Below are 17,433 nucleotides of genomic sequence, written 5' to 3'. Positions count from 1 at the left end.
TGCAAACTCAAACGCATCCTTGTCATCTATACTACAAGCGTATTGGGATTGAAAATGCGTTACCCATTGATCTTGGCTTACATGATTTATCAGCTCTACAGGTCGGCCATCTCTGCCCCATTTAACTACGCCCCAAAATTGTTTAGGATTTTTACTTTCACAGGCACATTTAAGATCCTGCCATCTGTTCTCATCCCAAGATTTCTTAGCAATCTCCTGGGCTTTCTTATAAATTTGCCTGGCATACCGCACTTTAGTCAGATCACCTTCCTTAATTGCTTTCCCAAGGGAACTACGAGCCTCCTTGTAGTCCTTACTGAACCATTTGCTTCCATTTTTGTGGTGAATTCATCTGCTGAAGGGGTGATGTTGTTTGCTGTGGCTGGGGTTGTTGGAGGATTTTGGTTGATGTTTTAGAGTCTGCATGGAGCATTTCTGCATTTAAGTTATCTTGGCCAGGAGCTTTTCCATTCTTGAGAGATTGGATGGCAGTGACACATTCTTCTTTCTGTGTTGGGGCAGTAATAATAAAATAATTTTATTAAGCGCACAGCTACCCCCAACGGGGTGTCCCGGCGCTGTAGCAGACAGAGAACAGGAGAAGCGAAAGCACGACTAGTCGATTCGGCTAAATAGCCAGGTTTTAAGAGATTTGCGGAACTCAAGATCTGACTGAATCAGGCGTAGGTGAAGAGGTAAATTATTCCAGCTTTGAGTGGCGCCCACCTCAAAGGATTTGCCTCCCATTCTAACTTTTAAGAACCGAGGGGTGACAAGAAGGTGTTTGTTATTCGACCGAAAGAATCTGGCTTGATGATAAGGGTGGAGTCTCCTCCTTAAGTAGAGCGGCCCATTGCCTTTACCTGCCCGAAAAGCTACGGTCAAAGCCTTAAATTCTATTCGCTTAGGAATGGGCAACCAGTGAAGTTGGCGTAAATATGGAGAAATGTGGTGACTAAGCGGAACCCCGCAGATCAGGCGTGCCGCAGCATTTTGTACAGGCTGAAGTCTGCGGAGCAAGCCAAACGAAAGACCCAGATATAATCCATTTGCATAATCCACATCTAAGTCTGTCTGCTTCTTAGATATCCACTTTGCTTGTTGGTACTAGTCTATTCAAGACTTCTTTGAAGTCCTCAACCCAGCGTGGTTCCTGTTCTCTCTCTGTTGTGAGTAGTCTACCTTGCTTGTCCAAGATATGGATGTGTTGCATATTGCAAATATTTACCAGGGGATAACCACATGATCTTGAAGACCTTCGCCCCTTTCTTCTCTACTGGCTACCTCCACTGCTTGGCTCGTAAGGTTATTCATGTATAGCCACTTGTCTGCTCTTATCATTTCATTATTTTGACTGCTCGGTGTGCTTCTATGTCCTGTAAGGTACAGCGTGGTCACTGAAGCACTATTGTTGTGTGGTTGCAGGTTTCTTCCGATCTGTTGTCTATTAATTGTGCTGAATAGATCTTGGTTCCTTGACATTGTGCTTTTGCAGGGACTTTAATGCATGGTTAGGAATCCATACTGCAATTTTGATTGTATTGTCATTTTGAGGGAAGATACTCCTCCCAACCAAAATGTCACCTGTCCCTGCATGTCATTTCTCTGCATCTAGGCCTAACAAGTGACAGGTAGTTGGCTTCCTGAAGAAGAAGAAAGATATGTGGTGAATTCTGTAGATATTTAATGCACTGTGTTGTCATATCTGAAACCCTTTATTAATTGGCAAACTTTTGAAAGTTTGTTTATTGAGCTTTGGGTGAGTGCTAGTATTGAGTCTATACTTTAAATTCTAAAATGGAACAGCAAGCTGAATTGCCACTAGGTGCGTTATGACTTTAGTGCATGGAGATGCTCAAAGAATGATTTGCTGGCTTCGTGTCACATAAATGTGATTTATTCTTGGGTACCAGTATTTATTAGTGACGGGTGACTTGGCCGAAGTTCTTTCTCTCCGTAATCTCGCTACTTTTGTGCTGCAACATGCTCAGGAAACCAGGCATAGGATTCGTTTGTGGATTCGCATTGGGATTTTTAAGTTATATTTTTCAGTTGTTACCTATTTTGTCCCTTTACGTGTGTGGGCCAGAGGTGGTTACATGTCGTCTGGGTGTTGATGGAATCATGAAGCATGCTTCCCTATTTTCACGGAGCACCAAAATCTCATGTCCGGTCAGAAACTTCACAAAATACATTCTGCCAGTACAATGTATCTTGTTGGAGACTATTTATGTTTAAGGTCCTCAAAGCATGTTCTGCCCTCCCTCATGTCGACGTAAAAACAGTGTCCAATTTTATAAGTCAAAATTGTTTATATATAAGCTGACTGAACATGGCTGTTCTCTAGTCCCTACCCCTTTTCTAGCGGTTCAGTATGCACCACATTGCTTCGCCTTGAAGCGGTGTTCCAGAACACCACCATAAATCTCCAAATGCAAACTGGTTGATGTGATGTTGAAATGTTCCAAGAGTCAGATTTGTGCTGCTGTCTCTTTAATTTGTGAAGTATTGAAGGACTTCCTGCAGACTGATTTTTACCTCCACCAAGATACAGGTGATGCTGATGTTTTATTTACACTTTATTTTCTGTTTGGTAGTGTACCTCACTAGCCGCTTGTCTGTATAGCTTGACTTCTAATGACATCCAGCTTTCCTCGGTGTAGGAGGACACTGAGTGGGTCAGACTTTTGCTAGCTAGCTGAGATTTGTAATGGGTATTTTGCCGTGTTCACCGTCTTCAAAACTTTTGGGGTCACACTCTGTAAGTAGGCCCCCTTAGCCCCAGTTGGAAATGTGCCTTTTTTCGAGAAAAGTGGAACTGCCAAGTATCCCTCACTTCCTTTTAGGGACTTATGCTCTGTTAGGCAGGAAGTGGTAGTAGTTCGACAACCCTGTTGGAAGATCCCTTATCTGCAGGTGGTGATAATGCGGATCCCCTATCTTGTACCCCTAAATCACTACGCATCATGTGCATCAGACTGACCATGATTCTTGTAAACAACTCAGCAGACAATATGCAAATCAGGGCAAATGTTAGGTTACCCCGGCCCTATTTTTTTCACACATCCATATCATATTAGTCTTTTTCCTATCTGATACATCCAAAGGCTAACAGCCATCTAAGTATTGGCTGCTCGTTTACTGTGCCTTCATTAGTCCTACCTATGTACAGTTTCCTTACACTTACTCTGCACTTCTTCTTCTGTCATTGGCTCAGCAGTTGGATTTCAGCCCTTTAGTATCTCCCCATAGCAACCGGTCCATGCGTCCAATCCCGCCCCTCCACCTCTACCATATATACCTTTTGCCATAATGTTTTACGGCGCAAAGATGGGTGACTCGTGCTCGGCCTCTATTTTGCTAAAAAAGGAAATGTTCCAACCGTGCCCCTTAACCGCGGCTATGGAAGCCAATGCTTCTTCTCTCTCTTTCTTTCCAAGACTGATTTCAGAAGGACGTCTCCCTTGCATGCACAGTTACAACGAGTGCCCCAGCGAAGTGGAAAGTTTTCGTACCGTGTACTGATAGTTTGAATGGTGGTAAAAACATGGAGTTTCTCGGCAGACAACATGGCAGTCAAACACGCGCCAATACCTTTACCATTCAATCGATTAGTTTGCTTTTCTAGGCTTTGAGCCCATTAGCCAGATTTGTTAATGTCAAGTGCAGTGATTTTTATATGCGCTCAGTCCTGTCATTATTATAATATGTAAACTAGGCCACATGTGACACTTACCTCTGCTTGGAGAACTAACGCCTTTGACGCTGATGGCAAAAAAAACTGGTTTGTTCCATGCTCGGAGGTACAACTGTTGCTTTGACTGCCCTCTGGGCAAATGTTAGTGAGGAACACGGGGACCATCAGGCTAACCATCCAGGTACAACAACCTCCCAAAGACCAGCGGAAAGTCTGGGCAAGATCATTTGAAACCTCATGATTGCATTACTGGCAGGAAGCAGCAAGGCCAGCATGCAGTGTAGAGTGAGGGTGGCTCATCCGGCTGCATGCCAACTGCACTACAAACTGCTGCTGGATCGGGAGGGCAGCTCTTCCGGGAGTGCACCTTATTCTTTAGTGACAGTTGTGCTAAGCTTTGAAGTTGTATTTGCCAGTTGGAGTTATTTTTGGTATCTGCGTCCACTGGACTATCTCGGGACATGGTTTTAGGTGGCAGTGGGACCGGGCTGCCAGAATGCAGCGGCAGGTCTTCTTAAAAGTGTGAGGCCGGATATAATCGCTTCAGTTAGCATCGTTTAACTACTGAGGCTAAGTTGTGTGCTTGTATCAGTGCACTTGAGACACCCCACTTAGCCAGCAGCTGCTGGAGGAAGGTAAAAGCTGCAGATATGTACGATTTGCACATGAGATGGAAACTTTTTTTGATATTAAGTAGTGGCATCGGAGAGCAATTAAAAATTGCCGGAAAGGAATGGGTTTTTGGTACTCTGGAAGTAATTGTAAATGTTATTTCTAAACCGCAACTATCACTCCACTAGAGTATCTTGGCGCTGTGCAGAAATAGACGGGAGGCACAGGAGGGTGCTGCTGTCTCAGATTGCCGGAGAGTTGAATAAGGGAGAAGTTGAGAGAGTCCGAAGCTCAAAAAATCCAGGTTTTCAATAATTTCCTGAAACAGGATTCAGATTTGATGAAACTGAGATAACTAGGGAGTATATTCCATGCTTTTACTCCAAGAACGGTTACTGACCCCTCCCCCCCCCCCTTAGTTTTATATCTGAACAGTGTGGGTTTTAAAAGATTGGCTGAGGAAGACCTAAGAGGGCGTGTGTTGTCATAGGGTGTAAATCTAGATATTAAGAATGTAGGTCCGGACGAGTATCTTAAATAGCACTTTTTTTTTTTTTTTTATAACCTTTTTATTAATTTTAAATCGCAGCAAAGATAACAGCACCAATCAGGGTTAAAATGTATAAGACAAGGCAAGGACGAAAACACATCACAGTTGCATATAAAGGCAGACATATATAGGGAGGATATCGGCATTCCCACTCCGGTCCTGGACTGCTCATTAAACCCCTTTAGTCCTCTATCACCCCAACCCATTTGCCCCACATTCAACAAAACTTTTTGGGGCATCCTCTGGTCGCATATACAGGCCGTTCTTGTGCGGCAAACCAGTCCACTCCCCTGCGCCAGCGCGCCAATGTAGGTGTAGTTGTGTTCTGCCATTGAGCTGGAATGTCCCTCTTGGCCACCGTCACCACTGTGTTAAGAAAGAGCTTCTCAGCCCTGGTACCATCCAGCCCCTCTGTGATGCCCAAAAGTACGTTCAAAGGGTCAAGGGGAACCTCCAAGCCCAGGACCTCAGCGAGCTCTCCAGTCACAGATTCCCAATACCTCTTGATCGCAGAACAAAGCCATACCATGTGGTAAAAATCTGCCTGGGGGTGAGGGCAGCTGGGACAGGAAGCATCGGGCCGAAGCCCCGCACGGTGGAGGCGCAGAGGTGCAAGATACGCAGCGTGAAGGTAGTATATCTGGACTAGTCGCAGCCTCGCTGAGACTGTAATTATTTTGGGAGCCATCAATGCGTCCCTCCAGTCAGCGTCCTCCAGGGCCCCAAGCCAACCCTCCCACTTGTCCCAAAGTCAAGATAGTGAATTGGGGGTGTTGTTTGTAAGAGAACGATAGATGCGGGAGATTCCTCCCTTCCCCATATTACCAGTCATGACCTGAGCCTCAGGTGGGCTATATTCAGGTAAGGAAGTGCCCTCTGAGATATGAGAGTGGAGGGCGTGGCGTAGCTGCAGATATCTGAAGAACTGGGAAGAGTGGAAGGAGTACCGGGCCTGTAAGGAGCGTAAGTGGGTTCCACTTCAGACATCACCCAATAGGGAAATCCCAATGAGATCCCATGGTCGAAATCCCGAAAGAGTAACAACCTCCCGGAGTCTGGTGCCGCACCACAAGGGAGTATACTGGGTCAATTTTTCTGACCAGCGTACATGTCGCAAGGAGGCCCGCCAGGCCAAGAGCACTCCGCGTGTGATCTCCGGGGCAGCTTGGGAAACAGTGTTTCCGTATATCATTACCTGAATATTAGACAGACCCTGGGTGTGCAGTTCCAGACTATATGCTGGGTCGGACCAGCCGCCATTAAACCAGTCGTGCACGGTAAGGAGTTGAGTCGCAAAATAATAAAGATATAGGCTGGTCATTCCCACACCTCTGTCAAAGGGCGGGATCCGGCATTGGGCCAGGGCCAGCCTGGGCCTCCGCCCTCCCCATAAAATCTTAATGGCCAAGCTGTCCATCTCGTGAAACAAGGATCTGGAGAAGGAGAGGTGCGTATTCTGGAGCATGTCTAGAAATGTGGGCAGAATCATCATTTTAAATAGGGCTATTCTGTCCAGAGGGTTCAGTGGTAGTATTTGCCATTTGAGGAGGTCAGCGCGGACTCGCTTAACCAGTGGGGTGACCTTAAGTGACCAGGCGAGGTCAGGAAGAAGGGCCACCCAGATCCCCAAGTACTTGAAGGACTGCCGTCGAAGAGGGATCGTCAACTGCCAATCGAAGCACTCCCACGAAAGGTGAAGGGGGAACCAGGACGGACTTGGTCGGGTTTAACCGGAGGTCCGAGGTGCACTCAAAGAGATCTAAGGCCCGAAGGCATCGGAGCCCCGACTGAGCAGGGTCCGCCAAAAATAACAGCACCTCGTCAGCATATAGCGCGATCTTGTCTTCCTCGAGGCTGGGCCATCTCCACCCTGTGAGAAACTGATCAGAACGGACAAGACAAGCAAAGGGCTCCATTGCCAAGGCAAAAAGAAGCGGTGAGACGGGGCACCCCTTCTAATAGGAAAAGGACGGGACAGAGCTCCGTTGACTAGGACCTGAGCCCATGGCTAACAATACAATGTCTTGATTTGCGAGGGCAAGGTGAAGGCGCCTGAGGCAATGCCTGGTCCCTCTGAGAGCATAAAACTGCATTGGTCTGGGTGGACCAGACTGGTCAAGTGCGGTCGTATGCTGTTGGCCAAGACTGAGGCGAATATTTTAAGCTCGAAATTAATAAGGGAGATGGGCCGGTAGTCAGAACAACAGTTCGAGGGGTGCTGAGACTTGGGGATCACCACAATGGTGGCCAAGTCCATCTCTGGACGGAAGGAGCCGCAATTCACCGCCTCTCGGTACAACTCCAAGAGAGGTGAAACCAGGGTGTCCCGGTAGGATGCGTAAAACTCCTGAGGGAGCCCGTCCGGTCCAGGTGTCTTACCTGCCGCCATGCGCGATATGGCATCGAGAACTTCCTCGGGGTGATCGGAAGGTCAAGCGTCTCCGCCTCAGATTCACTAAGGTGCGGAAGGGGGAACCGTTCGCGTCGGAGGAGCTCCGAGAGTGAAAGGCTAGGTGTCTGTGCCGAATAGAGAGTGGCGTAGTAAGTGGCGAAGCATTGGGCCACTGCCACCGGGGCACGATCAATCACGCCGCCCGAGTTGTTCACCTCTGGGATTATACGGTTGGCCACTGGGTAGGTGGCCAGACGATGAAGGAGCTTCTCATTTTTATCTCCCTATCCATACACTCTGGCTACGGAAGATCTCCATAGCAGTTTGGCAGCCTCCAGGGAGGTCTGTCTGATCTCATCTCTTAGAAACGTAAGCCTCCTATTCTGAGCCTCGGTTCTGTCCTCAGGGGGCAGAGTCTCGAGTTGGGCGGCCTGTGCCTCCAGAAGTGTGAGATGAAAATTGCGTGCTGTGCAGGTAAGTTTGAGTTGGCCTTTGGCAAAGCCCCGAATGGTGGCCTTTCCGGCCTCCCAAAAGGTACGGGAGGAGGACACCGAACCTTGATTGTTGGCGAAATAGAGGCGAAGCTCGGCACTTACTTGCTCTTTGAACCCCTCGTCCTGGAGGAACCAGGCGTTGAGTCGCCAGATCGGGCGCCAGTATGTAGGGAGAGAGCCTACCTGCAGGGCCACGGTAGAGTGATCGATAAGCCCCTGGGGAGGATGGTGATAGTTTGGATCGGCCGGCAGTAAAACCTAGTCTATTCGCGCATGTGTGCGGTGGGAAGCTGAGGTATGGGTGTATTGTCGAGCTGTCGGATTCCAGAGTCTCCAGGCATTCCAGAGACCCAGGTTGGTAGCCCAGGTCGAGAGGAGGCTGGATTGGGCAATCCTAGAGGCAGAGGGGGGGCGAAGCAGTGTCAAGACCGGGATCCATAACAGTGGTAAAGTCTCCCCCAATAACAATCATCCCCAAGGGCAAGGCAGCAACAATGGAGGCGAGTCTTTTGGAGTGCAGAGGCCAGCAAGGAGGGAGGAGAATAGACAGCCAGCAGGTTAAGCGGCCGATCCCCAAGGGTCCCATCCAGGAGGATGAAGCAGCCCTGGGGGTCATGTGTCACTCTGCGCGCCACCAGTGGAAGAGTATGGCGCACCAGAATAGACACCGCCCTCGATCCTCTATTGAATCCAGAGTGCCAGACACCGCCATAACCATGTCGCACCAGGAAGGGGAGGTGGTTGCCTATCAGGTGAGTCTCCTGAAGCAGGAGTATGTCTGCTGCGTGATGCTGGGCATATCGCAGGACTGCTGCGCGCTTAACCTTATCTAACAGGCCATTAACATTCCAGCACATGATATGGAGCAGTGCCGCCCCAATACGATCGTCAGGCAGGGGGAAGGTGAAATAGCACTCTTTTATGGATGGGTAGTGTAGGAACCTGGGGTCACCAGGCCCTATAGGCGGTAACGTGGCGCGAGCCGGTCGGGCAACCAGAGGGCTATGTGTTAAGCAACCATACATCACACGCTTCTCATGGACTAGGGACACACACAATAAGGGACGCCACACCGTTGAAATTATGCAAATACTTCAAGTTTATACAAGTAGGGCTGGTTAGATGCAGTTCAAGAGATAACAGTGTCATGCATGAGTTGTACTACAGACATAAAGCATATACAGGCCATACATGAGAGATGAATGCAGTTCCTAATCTAGACCTGCGGTACATGGGTATGGCTAGGCACGGGTGATTCTAGCGCCGCGCGCGTTATGCAAGGTTTCTCTGAACGGGGCATCCAGCACAGAACAATACTCGTGATGGGTGACACTGGATACTTCAACACGGAGCCTGTAGAACGAAGCGCTCCTTGTAATCAGTGACACGTAACCCTTTGAAGTAGAGCATGTAAACTAAGCGCTACTCGTAGTCACGGACAGGCACTACGATCAAGCAGAGCACATGAAGCAACGCGCTTCTCGTAATCACGGGCATGTAATACGTTCAGGCAAAACATATGAAGCAGTGCACTTCTCGTAATCACAGGCATATAATACTTTCAGGCAAAACATATAAAGCAATGTGCTTCTCGTAATCACGGGCATGTAATACTTTCAGGTAAAGCATATAAAGTAATGTGCTTCTCTTAATCACGGGCATGTAATACTTTCAGGTAAAGCATATAAAGTAATGTGCTTCTCGTAATCACTGGCATGTAATACTTTCAGGCAAAATCTATAAAGCATCACTTTCATAGTCACTGGCTCCTGGGACGGTGAAACGGAGCAGGGGAAGCCAAGCGCCGCCCGTAATCCAGGCTAGTCAGTTTCTCTAGAGTGGAGCTTTCAGCGGAGAGCGCCACCAGACTCGAGGAGCAAGTCTCTGGGTGCCGGTGCAGTTCGTGAGGCACCGCGCTCAGTTACGCTGAAGGGGGCACACAGAAAGGATCCCTCGGCGGGTTCTCTCCGTCGCGCAGGCAAGGGGGGGAACTCCCACGGAGGGGACGACCCGGGCCGGGTGCGGTGAGGTTCTCAGACCAGCAGGGGGCGCACCAAGGGGAATCCGGGCCTCCGGGCTTACCTCCGTCTCGGCGTCAGCAGGCGTCCGCCCTCACGACGATGGGGGAACTCGGCCCCGATCTTGCGCTTCTCCTCACACGGCTGCGACGGCAGCGGCGGGGCCCCGGGCTTCTCCTGGGCCTCGCGATACAGCAGGGCACTTCTCCAGGCCGCGGCGGTGAGTGCGCTGGCTTCGTCGTCGCAGGGGGGGGGCTCAAATTAAGGATGGGGGTAAAGTGCTCAGCGGAGCACGCTGCCGGGGGTCCCAGGGCAGGGAGCGCGGGGGTCACAGCGCTAGTACCTGGTCGATCCCCGGTGGCTTGGCAATCGATTTAGTAAATCATTCAATAGGTTAGCTTGGACACGCAGTCTCAGCTCTGGCATTCAAGGCTTACAGCTCGCTCTTGTCATGCAGTCTCAGTTCTTACAGTTAGGTTTCCATTCTCAGTTGTCAGATGAAGTCTTGTGGCGCAGATGTATCTGGCGCCCTTAAGGGGTTCTGTTACTGGGGGTAGGAATGAAGAAAGGGCGACTAGATCCTTCCTAGTCAGGCTGGCAGAGAGTCTCTGGGTCCTCCTACTACTGGGCAAGATCAGTGGGATTCACAGGGCACCTCACTCACTTAAGAGGCAGTACCTAAATCCTGTCACTCTCAGAGGCATAAGTCCCTGGCTAGGCCCTACCGCCTACACTCCTGGTGGATTCTTCCAGCTCTGCTTCACCCCAATGGCCAACTCACCACAAAAGTTTCCCTCCCACTCTTAAGTAGCCCTAGGTCAGGTGACCTCTAGCCAAGGCGGCAAAAGTAAAACCCCACCTCCCTTCTAGAAGGTTCCAGCATCTTCCAGGAGCTTCCCCACTCTACCTATGGGACAAAAAGGCGGGCTGGTGTCGCAACATTGTTGTGGGTCCCAGCGAGCTCCTGGCAGCTAGGGTGCTACTATGAAAAACGACCACCCTGCAGTAGCAGGGGTCTGTGGCAGCCATCTTGGGAGAAGTAAGCACCTGCACCTTAACACTACAAAAAGGAAAAAAATCAGGGAAAAAGGGCCAAGTCCAACAGGTAGCCAATGCAGATATTTTAGAGCTGTGGAAGCCGAGGAGCGACGTGGCAATTTAAGCACCACGTGGGCTGCTGCATGTTGAACTGCCTGGAGCTTTTTGAAGATTGCCTTGTTGGCACCCGCATAAAGGCTATTGCAATAGTTTAATCTGGAGGTGATGAGGGCTGCTGTGACAGTTTTCCTTGCTGTAACTGGGAGAAGGTCAAAACATTTCCAGGGATTTAATCAGCTGAAAACACTTCCCAGCCACTGATAACTCTTGTGGGTGGAAAGATAGTTGAGTCAAATTTTACCCCAAGATTGTTGACTACCTCCACCGTATTAGTTGGGGGGAGAGGGGGTTAGGTGGCCACCAGCGACTGGGAGGTGAATGTATTGGCTTTGCCTATGAGCATGATTTCTGTCTTTTGTGTATTACACTTCAAGTTGTGCCGCTTCATCTAGTGTATGACCTCCGTGAGACAGTGTTGGAAGTTCTCTTCAGCATTGTCAGACTGTTTGTCGAATGCTAAAATCAGCTGAGTATCATCAGCATATGAGGTGGTTTCGATATTGAATGATGATATCAGTTCTATGAGGGGAGCCATGTAGACGTTAAACAACAGTGGGCTTAATGTAGAACCCTGCGGAACACCTTTACGCAGGAGTTTAACGGCTGACTGATAGTTACCAGGCGTGATTATTTGATGACGGCCTGTCAAGAATGATTTAAGCCAATCCAGAGTTAAAAAAGAAAGGCTGGCTGCATGCTTTAAGGCGATGTAACAAGATCTCATGTGAGATGGTGAAAAGCATCTGACAAATCGAACTAAATCAGTACTGCATTTTTTCCTTCATCCAGGGCACATTTAAGGGTCTCTGAGGTCTGTAGAAGTGCCGATTCTGTAGAGTGTAATGGCCTAAAGCCTGATTGAGTTGGAAATAGCATGTTAGTGGTTTCAAAGAAAGTCATTAGTTGGCTTGACTATTTTTTCAGTATTTCTGAGACCAGGTAATAAGGAGATAGGCCGGAGGTTAGTAAGAGTGGTGGGGTCCGATAGTTGCTTTTTCTGGAAGAGCTTAACTCCCTCGATTTTTCCAATCGGGGGGTACTTCTGCTAGTGAGAGTGATGAGTTAATTATACTGTTAATGAGTGGGTTAACCGTGCCAATGATGGCGTGGAGTATCTTTGGGGGTCAGGGATTAAAGGGATATCCTGATTTTTAAGAAGGGATAGCTTGGCGAGATTGTTCCATGTCAATCATTTGAAACAACTGTAAATAGTGTGCCTTGTTCTGGAGTTCAGATGCTAGTTCTGTGTTGGGGAAAGGTATCCCCTTAAAATCAATGTGAATGTTTTTAATGTTCACCAAGGATTGTGAAGTAAAAGGCCCAATCATACTTGACGACTTCACTCACTCCGAAGTGATGATTCCCCCCCTGGCAGCTATGACCGATGCATGACCATGGGCCACCAGCAACTGAATCTGGTATTGGTGACCCACTGGGGCAAATATGGCAGACCAGGGCGGTGCCACAGTCATTGACTGTCCAGAGGGGCAAATCCCAAACATGTGTAATAGCATATCTGTGGTTTTGTCTCAGTGGATTGTTGACGGTCTGGGACTTGGCCATAGCTCTGGTTAGTGATGCAGCATTCATTTGGCAATTGTAGGATCCAGTGAGTGCATTTTTATCTAGATACTGACAATCCTCTTTTGAATGTAACTGGAGACATTTTATTATAGAGAAAGATATTACAGGCCACAAAATTGGAAGATAGCACAAGTCATAAGAGGAGGGACCAGCTGTAACATTCGGCTCAACAAGTAATAATTAAGCAGAACTGATCTTGACTTTCAGATGCTCTGAATTTATAGCTTACCCATGAGAGGGTGTACAGCATGGATTCCAGTTTTGTAATGTTGCAGACGGGGGCGGCAAAGACGCCAATTCGAACATGGAATTCCACTTGTCCATCAGGGTGATAACATTTGTTTGTGTAGTCTGAGATGATGTTTAGCATTACCTCTATGTTTGGATCTGTGACATTTTGTAAATACTAGGGGCTGTAGATGCTAAAGCACGTGCAGTATATGAAAGAATTTCAAATGGATTAACAGTTTCAGTCTGCACAGAAAAGTGTACTTTCTTGAAGGTTTTTCCTGCTCTTCTCTCTCTGCTTTGACCTCGTCTCCAACCTCTTTGCCCTCCTGTCCCTCTACTTTACGCTCCTCCTCTGTTTTGACCTCCTCCCCTCTGCTTTGGCCTCTTCTCCCGCCCTCCTTTTGCCCATCTGTCTCTTGCTTTGTCCTCCCCCTTAATTTGTTATCCTTCCTCGCTTTTGACTTTTTTTTTCCTTCCGGTCATCCGATTCTTGGCCCAAATGTTGCCCTCCTAAGCCCTACTTTTGCCCTCCTGCACTTTTTACCTGCCGCTGCACCCTGCTGCCTCTTCTCTTACCCTCTTTCTTCGTTGCCGCTTTCTCCTTTTTTTGCCCTCTTTCAAGCTTTCCCCTTTCTCTTTTTCCTCCCCCTCCCCTTTATTGCCTTCTCCTTTCACCCTTCTTGTTCTCCCTTCCACCCTCACTTCCCTCTTGCCCTCAACCTCACAGTCCTTCCTTTTTAGCTCTCTCCCTTTCCCCCTTGCCCCATCTGTCATTTTGCCCCATCTCTATGACTTCCTGCTCTCCCACATATTTGTTCTCCCTTCTGCTTTTGCATTCCTCCTTTGTCTTGTTTTCCATTCCCTCATTTTGTAGTTCTCACCCTCATGTAGATAGATGTCTTCCTGCCTTTCTCCTAGCTCTTGGCTCTCCTACCCCTCTGTTTTGGCTACCCCTTCTTTTTGCCTTCTCCCTTCCCCTTTTTGCCTTCTCTGCTCTCCTTTTGCCTTCTTTAATCCCCATCCTGTTTGCCCTATTTCTCCCGCACCAGTTTTCCCTCTTCCTCTTGCTTCTGTTTCCTGTCTTTCTTCCTCTCCTGTTTGCCTTCCTCCTGCCCATATATAGTTTGCTTTCCTCTGTCGCTCTTCCTGTTTTTTCCTACTCCTTCCCCTTCTTTTAACCTTCCTCCTCTCGTTCCTGTTTTCCTCCCTTCCTATTTCGCCTCCCTCCTCCACTTCCTGTTTCACCTCCCTCCTCCGCCTTCCTGTTTCGCCTCCCTCCTCCGCCTCCCTCCTCTGCCTCCCTCCTCTGCTTCCTGTTTCGCCTCCCTCCTCTGCTTCCTGTTTCGCCTCCCTCCTCTGCTTCCTGTTTCGCCTCCCTCCTCTGCTTCCTGTTTCGCCTCCCTCCTCTGCTTCCTGTTTCGCCTCCCTCCTCTGCTTCCTATTTCGCCTCCCTCCTCTGCTTCCTGTTTTGCCTCCCTCCCCCGCTTCCTGTTCCCCTCACCTATTTGCTAACCTTACCCCCTCCTGTTTACCCCTTCCGGTTTGCCTTCTTTGTTTCCACATACCTCTTGTTCGTTGTTCCTCTTGCATGGTTGCCGTCTTATTCCTTCATCTTTGTGACCTACTTCACCTTGGTACCCACTCTCTTTAGCCTGTTGTGACACCGCTCAATGTTTCCATTTCTTTCCTTTGCTTTATTTTCTATGTATTACTTGTTTAATGGTTCTCTTTTCGCTAAAAGTGGTTATAATCACATTTTCTTGTTTTTTGTGACCACTTTCAGAGGTGTGCATCTCTTGCCCCAACGTGCTATCTGGACTCAAGCTGCCCTCACCGATGAGGCCCAACAAAGCTGACTCTAGTCCGAGGTCACTTGTGTTCTTGTACAGTGGGTATGTGCCACTGCCGTGAGGGCTGTGATGCTCCTTCTGAGGTGGAGCCACGCAGGTTTTCATAAAGCTCTTCTGTGGTGAGACTGTGCAATCGGAGAATAGTGGCATCAGGGGCTTGACTTGTGAGCCCTGCAAGTTATTCCTGCAAGGCTGTCTTTTCTCCCTGGTGTGAATCGAGTCCCACACTTGCAGATTTTTGGACACTTAAAAGAGCGGACGGGCAGAGGAATAGAGGAAAGGAGAGGAGCTGCTGTTTTCTTCAACCTTCTTGGAAATGCTATTTCACCCACGATAAGGCATCTTGGGTGGTGAGAGCCCAAGCCCCTGTGAAGACTGAGTACCCCACGGTTATCCTGCAGCAGGAAATAACGAATGTTTAGTTGGCTGGTGCCTGGTAAGAACCCTAAAGGATCTCGAGGGTGAATGAATACATCCTCTTTGTCACCTACAGGTTTGTGGATCACATGGGGTGCCCTTTAGGTTGATGGGATGTGCGTATACTGCAGCACCTGGTGTATCCTCTCAAAGATGAGCCTCTGAGGAGTTCACTTCATTAAAGTTGGAAGCGCTTTCAACCACAAACGCTGTGGGGGAGACGCAACTGGTCATTGTAGGAAGTGACCCAACTACATGAGGCCCTAGGTGGATGAAAAGGACATGAGTGTGATTTTAATGGTCCTGAAAAAAGACTTCCAAGAGACAATTATCCGAGCTGTAGCTGTAAAAAAAACACAATGACACTATCCAGTCAACCAAGTACTTGTGTTCCAAGGCTCCGGTCACCATTTGTGAGTAGGAAGAAGCTGCAAGAGTTCAGAAAAGAGACAGACGTGTGATGCGGTTCAGGCTTCAGTTGTGTATCCTGCTTGTCTGAAGGTAGTTGTGTTCTCTTGGGGTTGAGCTGCAAGAGTTCAGGAAAGAGACAGAGGTGTGAAGAGGTTCAGGCTTCAGTTGTGTATCCTGCTTGTCTGAAGGTAGTTGTGTTCTCTTGGGGTTGAGCTGCAAGAGTTCAGGAAAGAGACAGAGGTGTGAAGAGGTTCAGGCTTCAGTTGTGTATCCTGCTTGTCTGAAGGTAGTTGTGTTCTCTCTGCGTGGAGCTGCAAGAGTTCAGAGAAGAAACAGAGGTGTGAAGAGGTTCAGGCTTCAGTGGTGTATCCTGCTTGTCTGAAGGTAGTTGTGTTCTCTCGGGGTTGAGCTGCAAGAGTTCAGGAAAGAGACAGAGGTGTGAAGAGGTTCAGGCTTCAGTTGTATATCCTGCTTGTCTGAAGGTAGTTGTGTTCTCTCGGGGGGGGGGGAAGCTGTAATGTGGTGTTGGGGGCACCTTGAACTCATGACGGCTCAAGGTTTAGAGTGGCCTGTATGAACTGTGAAGCTGTCTTGGTGTTCTTCTGACACGCTTAATATTGATCTCTTATTCATCTGTTGCGTGTCCACGCCCTGTACCAGAATCTGGGAACTTGTACTGCATTAAGGTTTAAAGTCTAAATTCTGAGGCTTTACCGAAGTCCATTTCCGTGGCATCATCTAAACAGGGTGCCTTGATGAATGCAGCTCCCACCTCACCTCTCGAGTGTGATAATCTCCATGAAGAGCGATGAGAGACAAGCCTACATAAAAAAGAAGGGTCACCATTGGTCAGCAGGGTAAAAGTACACTTTTACTCCCCTGAGACTGGAGCTCGGCGGAGCACGTCTCCACTTCCCTTCTCTCCAAGGATTCATGCAGATGAAGGAAACATTTAAAATAAAGAGCTGTGCACAGTTAATGTGACTAGTTTCATGCTAATTAAAACAACGTAACTGGAAGCGAGTGTTTGCCTGTAAGTGCGGAGGAAAGCTCTCGTGCATTTCTGATGGCGGCTCATCACGGGGTTCAGTTTTCTGACTTCTTTCCTTTTATCTTGCCACTTTCCCCCACAAATTGCACCGAAGGTGGTTTTGCATTTTCCAGTCGTGCCGGTTTAATAATTCCCGGGAGGGGAGCTGCCATTATTCCAGCATTAAATATTCATTTGTTCAGGTTCATCCTCCTACGGAAATCTTTGACGTGCAGTTGGATGCTGAGAACTCGGCCCTGGCACCACCAGCTCAGCCCACGTCTTCATGGGTGATGTAGCTTGACGAGGGTCCCTAAAGAGATTTTGAGGGGGTGGTAAAGGACTTGGTCATTTAGGACTACCACGCCCCTCGCTTTAACAAGGACATAACCTGGTGCCTGCTCAGCGACTTCATTTTTGGATTTGAAAGTGTGCTGCTTGTGTAATAATTGAACGTCTGTCACTAAAATCAGTCTAATCTGAATCCCTAAACCCACATAGATTTATGTTCATTCATCCATAAACTTCTTTATTCAGGATGTTGAATAATGTGATATTGGATGAGTTTCTTTTCTCTTTTACCCCCTCCCCCAACCCCCCCTTTAACCTGACACCTTTCCTGCCTCTTATGAAGGTTTCTCCCTCTTGTTGTTGGACCCTACCTCCTTCGGTGTTTTCTAAACAGTATGAGTTGGTTTCCACATTCATCTTTCTTTCCTACCCAGTAAAGCTTCACCAATCTCTGCCTTCAATCTAGTTTTGATACAACACTTTGTGCCAACATATTGTCGCAGGGATTCTGTTGGGAAACAGAACTGTGCCTTGGGGTAAAAGGGCATCAGAATGTAGAGACTGAGTCTCTCTACCACATAACTACCTGGGGGCCCAAATCTGATTAGCTCACAGTGCCTCACCTGAACTCCTAACCTTCCCAAAGTAACAGGTGATTTGGCAACCTGGAACGTGACCCTCTAGTCCCCAAGGGAACC

General features: G+C 48.4%; 1 protein-coding gene across 2 annotated transcripts in view; it reads left to right on the top strand.

The window, feature by feature from the left end:
- GTF2E1 (general transcription factor IIE subunit 1) overlaps positions 1-17,433 on the top strand; it is a 265,820-nt gene that overhangs the window by 41,817 nt on the left and 206,570 nt on the right. Inside the window, exon 1 of one of the 2 annotated variants that reach the window (XM_085621042.1) lies at positions 15,484-15,504. The exons of the other annotated variant lie outside the window; for it this stretch is intronic. The gene's annotated coding sequence lies outside the window, so the exon portion shown is untranslated. Of the gene's footprint in view, positions 1-15,483; positions 15,505-17,433 lie in introns of those variants that run through there. 2 annotated transcript variants of the gene reach the window in all.

This window comes from Triturus cristatus, chromosome 8 (assembly GCF_964204655.1).
Source record: "Triturus cristatus chromosome 8, aTriCri1.1, whole genome shotgun sequence".
NCBI classification, from domain to species: Eukaryota; Metazoa; Chordata; class Amphibia; order Caudata; family Salamandridae; genus Triturus; species Triturus cristatus.
Note: the sequence above shows the minus strand (reverse complement) of the source record. Positions and strands in the feature narration are given on the sequence as shown.